The sequence below is a fragment of the Moschus berezovskii genome, chromosome 6 (genome assembly GCF_049115385.1).
Source record: "Moschus berezovskii isolate FMDL1 chromosome 6, NW_MosBer_1.0, whole genome shotgun sequence".
NCBI lineage: Eukaryota > Metazoa > Chordata > Mammalia > Artiodactyla > Moschidae > Moschus > Moschus berezovskii.
This window is the reverse complement of record NC_142465.1, coordinates 26,470,079-26,480,489: the sequence shown is the minus strand read 5'-3', so window position 1 is coordinate 26,480,489 and position 10,411 is coordinate 26,470,079. Positions and strand designations below refer to the sequence as shown.

General features: G+C 41.6%; 1 long non-coding RNA gene across 1 annotated transcript in view; it reads left to right on the top strand.

The window, feature by feature from the left end:
• Positions 1-223: 223 nt before the first annotated feature.
• LOC129536484 (uncharacterized) overlaps positions 224-10,411 on the top strand; it is a 54,113-nt gene continuing 43,925 nt past the window's right edge. Inside the window, exon 1 of the long non-coding RNA XR_008681815.2 lies at positions 224-318. This is a non-coding gene — a long non-coding RNA (uncharacterized LOC129536484). The remainder of the gene's footprint in view (positions 319-10,411) is intronic.

The following is a 10,411-nucleotide window of genomic DNA, read 5'->3' as shown; positions in this document are numbered from 1 at the left end:
TCCACATTTTAGAGGTGGACAGTATTGCTTGACAATAGGAAGTAATAATTGGTAATGTATACCGAAATTAAAATTCAGGAATATTAGTGTGTGTGTGTGTTGGGGGCGGGGCCTGTTAAACTGGAATTGATCTTGGGATAAAAGGTTCATAACAAAAAGACTCTTCAGTAAGATAACCTATACTTTCAAACTGCAAGTTGTACATGAAGAATTTATGGTCCTAGCAGGCACTCAAGGAAAGCTTATGAAGCTGAATTAAAGCTGTTCATGGCCAGTTAACCCTGGGGGAAATGGGAATATACTTCAGCATACTTAAAAGTAAGTGTCAAAAATCTCTTAAATTTCAAGCAGTTTTTAGAGAGTTTTTCAAGCTTTAGAGGTTTAGGGTTAAGCAAGTTCTTTTAATGTTTTTGAATTATGAACTGAACCCCTAGAAATAAGTGGTGTATTAATCTTTTGCTTTCAATAGGGATATATCTAAAAATCTGTATGTCTGTTTATATCTATCATCTTTGAATCTTTCAAAGATGGCCGCGAGTAGATTTGAGGCAAGGACAAGAGAGAAAGACAGAGAAGAGAAAATGAGCAGGAACAGGAGGAAGTGGAAAGGAGACAAGGAGGAAGAAAGAGTGTTAAGCAAGAACTTCTGCCCATATGCTCAGTCGTGTGTCTGACTCTTTGTGACCCCTCCAGCAAGAATACTGGAGTGGGTTGCCATTTCCTCCTCCTTGGATCTTCCCAACCCAGGGGTCGAACCTGGGTCTCCTGCAGCCCCAGCATTGGCAGGCAGATTCTTTACCACTTGAGCCAACTGAGAAGCCCACTCAAGAACTTAGCCAATTTTTATAAACATTTTTTTTGTCTTGAATAAGTTTTTTTTTTAAATTTCTTTATGAGATGATACTGTTAAAAAATTATATTATGATGAGATCTGACTCAGCTTTCTTTTTTTTTAAGTAATATCAGCGGGTTTATTTACTCATTGATTTTCCTTCCCCGGAAAGTAAATCCTCGTCTAGTTGTCAGGCATCTATTGTAGTGTTCCTCTCTAGCTAGAGTGGAATCTTCCTGGACGTCCAGTAGTGAGCTACAGGAGTTGAGAATTCCACTTTCTCCCTTGTGACTTCCGTAGGACTTTTTGATGCCGGGCACTTGGATAAAAATGGCCCCCCCAAATAGGAATGATTATCCTTTCATTAGGCATGTAGCTCTAAATTTGAGTTGAATTATATACAGTTTTTGTGAAGGAGAGTTTATCAGTCGTCTGTTTCTGGGTAATGTTGCACTAGCAAACCCTCAAACATCCAGCGCCTTACAGGAGTAAAAGCTGACGTGTCGGTCACGTTACAGGTGGGCGGTAGGTCAATGGTGGCTGTGTTCTGCATCTTCTTCACCTTGACATCCAGGTTGGTAGAGCTTCATTAAGAACATGGTAGACCTTGTGTCAGAGGGAAAGGAGAGAGGTGGTGGAACCTCACAGAAGCTCTCAAAGCTTCTATATATGTCACTGCCACTGCTGTGTCATTTGCCAGAGAAAAATCACATGACTGAGATTTGTAGGAAGGCGAAATCCTCCCTGTGGAAGAAAATGGCAACCCACTCCAGTGTTCTTGCCTGGAGAATCCCAGGGACAGGGGAGCCTTGTGGGCTGCCATCTATGGGGTCGCACAGAGTTGGACATGACTGAAGCGACTTAGCAACAGTAGCAAAATCCTCCCATGTGGAAACCCAGGGAATATTTTAACAAATAATAAAATCTGTTTTATCTTTTAAGTATGAGACACAACTAAAGTTTTGTTCTCCATATGATCCAGCAATTCCACTCCTGGGCATAAATCCAGAGAAAACTCCGATTTGAAAAGATAACATGCACCAGTGTTCACAGCAGCACTATTTACAATAGCCAAAACCTGGAAAAACTTAAATGTCCAGCAATGGTTGGATGCATAAAGAAGATGTGGCATAGATGTGTGGTGGCCTATTACTCAGCCATAAAAAGAGTGAAATAAACCCATTTGCAGCGACATGGATTACCTAGAAATTATATACTAAATGAAGTGAGTCAGGTAGAGAAAGACAAGTCTTATTATATGATGTCACATATGTGTGGAATCTAAAAAAAATGATACAAAGGAACTTATTTACAAAACAGAAATAGACTCATAGAGAACAAACTAACAGTTGTCAGAGGGAAAACTGGGATGGAAGCAGGGGACGGTCCTACCATCTAGCACAAAGAACTGTATTCAATATCTTATAATAAATTATAATGAAAAGGAATCTGAAAAAGAATATATACGTATGAATATATTTATAAGGAATATAAGAATATATTATATACTCTTGATATATACAATCTTTTTATATTCTATATATATATATACATTTACAAATATGTATTTAACTGAATCACTTTACTGTATACCAGAAACTAACACAAGATTATAAATCAATTATATTTCAATATTTTATATATATATGTGTGTGTGTGTGTATATATATATATATATATATATATATATAAAATAAAGTCTTGTTCTCTGCTTGGGAACTAAAATGGCATCCTAATCTTTGCCTTGCCAACCTTTCTCATAATTTATGACTTACCCTTGTGATAACAACACAGATAAGCTGGAAAGCAAGATTTGTGGGGAAAATTTTTTGTTGGCATTCAGGCTACCAAGTATATTTCAATAAAGGAGTGTCATAGAGAGGCCTTCAAACTGTCTCCCCCAGGAAATCTTCCTGGATTAATCCAACAGTCTCTTCCTTACCACTTCCTTGTATTGATGGAGTAAGAGCAGTGGGAGTGCCCTTACTCCATCAGTGAGCCCTTCCCTTTGTGGTAAATATAAAATAATGATAGACACATGTTTTCCTGCCTGTTTCTGCTGTTGTATTAGACGTTATCTAAGAGAAGAGATTGCTGCACAGCACAGTAAAGTCATTGCCTAACTGTGAAGTTCCTTAAAATCATACCATTCAGTAGCTTGGTTATTCTATTCACTTCTCAGAATAAGAAAATAATTTGATTTTAAGATCCTTCATCACTTTGCTCTTTCTTTCTCAAGATACAGGGTAAACACCACAGGCAACAGTAGTTCATTCACTCATCCTCATTCATCCAATATTCAGTAAATAATGAATGCCCATTATAGTCCATGCGCTAAGCCAAGTGCTGAGTTGTGGCACCAGGAGCTTACAGTTTGTACCCTCATGGACCTTCCTTTTGAATGGTAATGACCCAGACAAATCAAATAATCACACATACTTATAAACGATGATGATCACTAGGAGGAAAATTTACAGGGTGCTCTAAGAACATATAGGAGACGTGACTTACTCTATGTGTCTATGAAGGCTTCTCTGAGGAAATGAAAGTTGAGCTGAGTTCTGGAGGAAGGATGGAAGTTAACTATATATATACAGAATGAAAGGAAAGCAGCTTACAGATGCTGCAGAGGCACATGCAAAGGCCTAAGGTGGCAGGGAGGGAAAGAAAGGCCAGCTGGAGGGAGTGAAAAAACGAAGCAGCGCACCATGTTAAGGGGTTGAGTCTTTATCCACTGAAAGGCCTTTAGGAGGGAGTGACATGAAAAAATTAGAAGTTTTAGATATCACTCTGGTTGGCATGTAAAATGGATTGGAGAGTGGCAAATGGATGGCAGGATACCAACATAAACTCTTTTGCAGCAGTAGAGAGAAAAATTTCTGCTCAGCCCAAAACTGGCGTCTAAAAGTTGGATGACACACTGCTGATATTCTGTATCTCTTAGTTATAGCATTTACATTTAAAAACTCAATCCAGCAAGAAAAATAATCTAAGTTTGTCCATGGTTCATGATTTACAGCACTATTCAAAATATAACTCAAGCCAAATATGCCAGTTACACCGAGAGTCTAGGTTTATGGCCCTCTAATTACTTCAGTGATGGGCTATTTAGGATGTCCATGAAGCTCTTGAAGTTCTGTGAAAATGGTGTGTGTTTATTATGCTTATATGTTATTCTAGGGAGAGAGTCCATAAATTTTATCAGATTCACAATCTTCCAAGCAGTTAAAAACCACTGGTTTGCATTATCACTTGACCAACCCATAGTTACTCTGTCACCAGGACGCAGGTGTGGGTCACATGTCTTGAAATCATGAGAAAAGGTCAACTGACGGCTGAAGCATTGGGCTCCTCTTTGTTAGTGCAAAGTGGTTGCTGGTCAGCTAGAGACTATTTCCCAGTCCCTGGCATCTTTGGAAGGGTTAGGGGGCTTATGACTACTTCTCACCATTAAAATGTATGTAAACGTTTTGATTGCCATTTTTGTGTAGAGTTGAATATGTATCTGATAAGCCTTTTCCATAGTTTTCTCACCTTCTCTGGTGACTTTGAGGGCCACGTTTTGAAACTGGCAGCATCACATGGTGAAAGAATCCTTGATTACTGAGTCATGGAGGCAGCCAAGAGAGCTGTCCAACTATTAACACCTGCTCTGGATTTTGGTGATTAAGAAATAAATTTTATTATCATATGCAGTTGAGATTTAGGGTTGTTTGTTAAACCAGTTAATCTACTCTGGCATACAAAGACAAACATCTCATGTAGGAAGATACAGAAAAATGGTTTTGTTGGCTGGGGACAACTCCTTTTTGGATTTCTTCCTGGAACCAAGAAATAATGCTGCCTTGCAAGCCATTGTTTCTTGGTGTCATTTGGCCATGTGTAGGTTACTCTGAGCTCAGATTTCTTGCAAATCTAATCCTTGGTTGCATGAGAAGATGATTACCATCAGTTCAGTCCAGTTCAGTCGCTCAGTCGTGTCCGACTCTCCACTACCCCATGAATCATAGCACACCAGGCCTCGCTGTCCATCACCAACTCCCGGAGTTCACTCAAACTCATGTCCATCAAGTCGGTGATTCCATCCAGCCATCTCATTCTCTGTCGTCCCCTTCTCCTCCCACCCCCAATCCCTCCCAGCATCAGACTCTTTTCCAGTGAGTCAACTCTTCTCATGAGGTGGCCAAAGTATTGGAGTTTCAGCTTTAGCATCAGTCCTTCCAGTGAACACCCAGGATTGATTTCCTTTAGAATGGACTGGTTGGATCTCCTTGCAGTCCAAGGGACTCTCAAGAGTCTTCTCCAGCACCACAGTTCAAAAGCATCAATTCTTCGGCGCTCAGCTTTCTTCACAGTCCAACTCTCACATCCATACATGACCACGGGAAAAACCATAGCCTTGACTAGATGGACCTTGGTTGGCAAAGTAATGTCTCTGCTTTTTAATATGCTATCTAGGATTGTCATAACTTTCCTTCCAAGGAGTAAGCGTCTTTTAATTTCACGGCTTACCATAGAGAACTATTAATAATGAAAATGTCTTTTAACCATATGAGAAAAATTAAAGTAAAGACAGACATGTTTTAAGTGGGTTGAGACAGTCATTTACTCATTCATTTAACAAATAGTTATTTATTGAATTTTTTTAATGGGTCTTAAAATGTACCCAGAATCTTGTTTTAGTCAAATACAGTAAGATAACAGACACAGATACAGCTGTTTTTGAAAGGAGTATTTTGCTTATAGTCCCAAGAAGAAAAGATACACCAAGCCCTGCAGGACCACTGGGGAAGCAGCAGGTTTAGTCAGGAGGCAGGAGGCAGGAGTGAGGGGTGACTCTCAGGTGACTGAGGGCAGGGGTAGTGTCCCAGATTGCAGGTGCCTGATTAAAGGAGGTGGGTGGGAGCACTGACTCAGCATGGCTTGGTTTGCTTATGAAAGGTATGCTAACAAGCACATTGTTTAATATCTCTGCTGCTGCTAAGTCACTTCAGTCGTGTCCGACTCTGTGTGACCCCACAGACGGCAGCCGACCAGGCTCCACTGTCCCTGGGATTCTCCAGGCAAGAACACTGGAGTGGGTTGCCATTTCCTTCTCCATTGTGTGAAAGTGAAAAGTGAAAGTGAAGTCGCTCAGTCGTGTCTGACCCTTAGCGACCCCACAGACTGTAGCCTACCAGGCTCCTCCATCCATGGGATTTTCTAGGCAGGAATTAGCTAATCCTGGAATGGGTAGGTCCTCCTTGGTCCACAAGGCCCCTGATTTCAAATTATGAAATATAGAAAATTTAAAAAAAAAGACTAATATATAATGTTATTGTTGTTTAGTCACTAAGTCGTGTACAACCCCATGGACTATAGCCCGCCAGGCTCCTCTGTCTATGGGAATTCCCAGGGAAGAACACTGGAGTGGGTTGCCATTTCCTTCTCCAGGGGATCTTCTTGACGCAGAAACTGAACCTGCATGTCCTACATTGCCGGAAGGTTCTTTACCACTGAGCCACCAGAGAAGCCCAATGTATAATGTACCAGACATATTTAAAAAAATTAGTCAGCAGGGTCTATGTAAATCAAATTAACTAAATAATTACATAATTACTAGCATTCAGTAGACATGGTTAGTGTCTCATTACACCACAGAAGTCATTTTGACCACAGCACATTTCTATCAAAATTATTCACTTAAGTTTATACCCAGTTGCTCAAGATTAAAATGAAGCCATAGGTATTTAAAATTATTAAAAAGAGGGTCTTACAGAATTGTCTAAGGACTTCAGGGTTCAAATAGAGTTTATACTGAAGCATGAACTCAAAAAGTTTGTAGTCTACATTGGTTCTGGAAGAGAAATGCAATCCCCCTTAATAAATGCCTCTAGTTCCCCAACACCCTAGCCCCCACAAAAGCAGTGTTCTAGGATATAGTCCATACTTAAAATTTTCTATGGACTCCCCATTGCTTATTCCAACATTTTCAAACTTTAATCATTTATAAGCCACCTTCTTAATTTTTGCTGTATCTGTATAATATTCTTTAATTTTTTTTAATTTTTACTATAGATTAACTCACCATGGTTCTATCTGTGTTCACTTTATCTTTAAACAATTTTTGTATCTATATAATTTTGGATTTAAGGTGCTAGTTACATATTTTTCTAGTTTGTACAAAAATAAATACAAAGTACTAAAAATCTTAAAAAGTTTTCTTTTTTATTGAAGTATGGTTGATTTACAGTGGTGTGTTAGTTTCAGGTGACAGCAAATGATTCAGTTATACATACATACATTTTTTTCAGATCTTTTCCCTTATGTGTTATTAAAAAATATTGAGTATAGTTTCCTGTCCTCGTTGGTTATATGGATTAGGCTTCCCTGGTAGCTCAGCTGGTAAAGAATCTGCCTGCAGTGCAGGAGACCTCAATTCGATTCCCGGGATGGGTAGATCCTCTGGAAAAGGGATAGGCTACCCACTCCAGTATTCTAGGGCTTCACTGGTAGCTTAGACAGTAAAGAATCTGCCTGTAATGCAGGAGACCTGGGTTCAATCCCTGGGTTGGGAAGATATCCCTGGAGGAGGGCATGGCTACCCACTCCAGTATTCTTGCCTAGAGAATTCTCATGGACAGAGGAACCTGTTGGGCTGCAGTCCATGGGCTTGCCAAGAGTCAGACATGACTGAGTGACTAATCACAGCACAGCATCACACAGTGTGTATATCAAAGTCCTAATTTATCCCTTCTGCCACTCATTTCCTCTTTGGTAACCATAAGTTCGTTTTCTATGTCTGTGGGTCTATTTCTGAACATGAGTTCATTTGTATCATTTTTTAAAGAATTCCACATGTAAGTAGTATCATTTGACATTTGTCTTTCTCTGTCTAACTTATTTCACTTAGTTGTGAAGAAAGCTGATCGCTGAAGAATTGATGCTTTTGAACTGTGGTGCTAGAGAAAACTCTTGAGAGTCCCTTGGACTGCAGGGAGATCCAACCAGTCCATTCTAGAGGAGATCAATCCTGGGTGTTCATTGGAAGGACTGATGCTAAAGCTGAAACTCCAATACTTTGGCCACCTCATGCGACGAGTTGACTCACTGGAAAAGACTCTGATGCTGGGAGGGATTGGGGGCGGGAGGAGAAGGGGACGACAGAGAATGAGATGGCTGGATGGCATCACCGACTCGATGGACATGAGTTTGAGTGAACTCCGGGAGTTGGTGATGGACAGGGAGGCCTGGGGTGCTGTTATTCGTGGGGTCTCAAAGAGTCGGACATGACTGAGCGACTGAACTGAACTGAACTGATGATAATCTCTAGGTCCATCCATGTTACTGGAAATGGCATTATTTCATTCTTTTTTGTGGCTAATAGTCCATAACATATCTATACCACATCTTCTTTATCCATTCATCTGTCTATGGACACTTAGGTTGCTTCCATGTCTTGGCTATTGTAAATAGTGCTGCTGTGAACATTGGGGTGCGTGTATCTCTTTGAATTACGGTCTTCTCCAGATCTATGCCCAGGAATGGGATTGCAGGATCATGTGGCAGTTCCATTTTCAGTGTTAAAAGCTTCGTTTATGGCTGTGTTTGGGCTTTCTCTAGTTGCGGCGAGCAGGGCTACTCTCTAGCAGTGATGCACAGGCTTCTCATTGTGGTGGCTTCTCTTGTTGTGGAACTCAGGCTCCAGGGCATGTGGGCTTCAGTATTTGCAGCATATGTGTTCAGTAGTTGCATCTCCTGGGTTCTAGAATGTGGGCTCAGTAGTTGTGAGGCACAGGCTTAGCTGCCCTGTAGCTTGTGGGATCCTTCCAGACCAAGGAAGGTGGATGGTAGGTGGACCATTGGTAGGTGGATTCCCAACCACTGGACCACCAGAGAAGTCCTAGGTTTTTTTTGTTTTTTTTTAAGGAATCTGCTAAAAATCTTTAAAATATTATTTGTAAACCATGAAACAGCACATTGATAACTACCAGTGGGGCCCATGCCATCCTGTGGGAAATCCAAGCTAGGAGGATGATGTTAGTGCCCTAAGGGTGCTTTTAAAGGCTCTTCATCAATGGAGGCCCTGACTCCCTCTTTTCTATCTTCCTCTTCAGTTGTCTGGGCATCAGTCATGAGTACTGACCTTAACTCCCTCGCTATGTTATGCTTTAGGGCTTCCCAGGTGGCGCTAGTGGTAAGGAACCCGCTTGCCAATGCAGGAAACATATGAGTCATGGGTTCGATCCCAGATCCGGAAGATCCTCTGGTGGAGGGCATGGCAACCCACTCCAGTTTCTTGCCTGGAGAAATCCCATGCACAGAGGAGCCTGACAGGCTACAGTCCATGGGGTTGCAAAGAGTTAGACACGACTGAAGTGACTTAGCATGCATGCACTCACGCTATGCTTTATCTTACCTGCCTGAACAGGTTCTGTACCTTTAACTGTGCCCTTAACAACCCGACAGCCCCTTGGCCTGCCTCTAAAAATACCCTACAGCTCAGTGCAAAGGCTTCTCCCTAGGCTCCTCCTCCTACCCTAGCCCCCAAACCTGTGTTTCTTCCTATTCCTGCTTTGCTATTGCTGCTTTTTTCCTTCCTACTTGGTCCCATTAGGGTCATGTGTGGTTATTATTTTCCACTGGGTTTGATTCTACCTTTATTCCTAAATTCTGCCCTTGGAGGCTTCTTGGTTTTAAACTCTGAAGTCCAATCCTGTCTCATTTCACTCCACTTTTCATCCTAAGTTCCTAGAACCTAAATCAGAGTACACCATTGCAGACTTCACACCTTACCCAAGGGGAAGACAAGACTTTTCCACGACCATTCCTTCTGCTTGGAACACTCTTTCTCTCCTTGGTCTTCTGGTATGCTCCTGCTGCTGCTAAGTCACTTCAGTCGTGTCCAACTCTTAGTGACCCCATGGACTGCAGCCTACCAGGCTCCTCTGTCCATGGGGTTTTCCAGGCAAGAGTACTGGAGTGGGGTGCCATTGCCTTCTCTGGGTATGCTCCTGATGCTGCTGCTGCTGCTAAGTCACTTCAGTCGTGTCCGACTCTGCGTGACCCCATAAACGGCAGCCCACCAGGCTCCCCCGTCCCTGGGATTCTCCAGGCAAGAACACTGGAGTGGGTTGCCAAGTTAGCTCCAAAAGCTCAGTTCTCATATCGTCACTTCCTGGGTGCCTTTGGTTCCCTCTGTGTTCTGTTGTCTCATAAAACTTACCGTAATTGCTGTAGATATTGGTCTGATATGTCTCTCCCGCTTGTTTGAGGACATAGAAGGCAGGGGATATATTTTAGTTATCTTGGTTTCCCCAGCAGTTAACACAAGGCACAATACCTAGACAGTGCTTTTAAATGATATTTATTGAATGCATGGATAACTTAATAAGCTGGAAATTTTAACTAATATGCACTCTGTCATAGAGTTTTGAGATTTAGTTCATAAATGTGATTTAAGAATGGGGAGAGAAGCGTGTTACTACACTAAAAATCATTGAGGAATAATTGGTTTTGAGCTCCCTCTTCCCCCCGCTCCTCACACTCCTATCTCCCACTCATACCCCGACTGACTCCTGGGAACAGGAGACCCTTGGG